Source organism: Aplysia californica, unplaced genomic scaffold (assembly GCF_000002075.1).
Source record: "Aplysia californica isolate F4 #8 unplaced genomic scaffold, AplCal3.0 scaffold00002, whole genome shotgun sequence".
In the NCBI taxonomy this organism is placed as follows: domain Eukaryota; kingdom Metazoa; phylum Mollusca; class Gastropoda; order Aplysiida; family Aplysiidae; genus Aplysia; species Aplysia californica.
Window position 1 is genome coordinate 2,994,871 of NW_004797272.1, and position 1,100 is coordinate 2,995,970.

The following is a 1,100-nucleotide window of genomic DNA, read 5'->3' on the forward strand; positions in this document are numbered from 1 at the left end:
AATATATATATATCTTTCTTTCTTGCCTCCACCTTCACCCCTCCTGTGGGGTTCTTACTCTTTCTACTGCAATCACTGGCTCCTTCTTACTGCCGTCCTTCAGCCTCACCTCTGATCTTAGGGTAGTCTCGAATGAGGGCAAACAAAATCTCCGAGGTGAGCAAGTTGTGCACGTTAAAGATCCCTTGGTGATCCTAAAATCGATTGAAGGCTTTGGCCACCACCAGGGTAAAATTCCAAATCAATTCTTAACAAACCGAAAACCGCGCGTTCATATGACCTTTGCAGTTGTGAGCACTGTAAAACACCAATCCATTTTTTAAAAAGAATATATCAATAAATATTATACATGCCATTTCCCTTCTTCTTTGAATTTGTCCCCCACATTCCCTTTGTAGTCCAACTGTTCCCATCCCATGTCTTCAGTCAAAAAGACCTTCCTCCCACCCCTACCCCCACCCCCGCCCTTCCGCCTTTTTATCCAAACCTCCTGGTGCCCCCACTACTTTCTAAGACTGTTTTTATTCTGCGGATGAGCTGCGTGCGATTACCAATTTCAGATTACGGTATCGTTATGTTTTAGAGATACAAACAAAATAACAAACGTCTCGTTTGTTGTGAGGATTGAGACTGGCATACCAAACGAAACAGCGCCTCGGCTGGCGGCAGGTATCTGTGTAAGGGAGACTATAACACTAAAATTTCATCAGCGTGAGATTCTCTCCCATTCTATAAACAAACGGCAGTATTCAGGGGAGGTAACACTTGTTATTTTCTCCACAAGGCAAGCAAGTTCCTCTCCCTTCTATCAACATGAAGTATGTAGCAAAACGTCATCAATTACAGTGAGATGTTTGTTTTCAATGTACGGCTCACGGCTCCGTGAGCGAGCACCGGCCTAGACTCTCAGACTCTCAGACCGAGTCAAGAAGAGCTAGATATACGGTCGGCAGGCAGGAGTGTGGTTCTGTTAAACGTGAATTACAAAAGAGGGGTGGGGGATAGAAAATGAACTTCTCAAAGGATAAGCTACAAGCAGAATTCGAAAGAAGAACTGAGGGATATGAAGAAAAATACTTGACAAAGAACAGGAATTACCA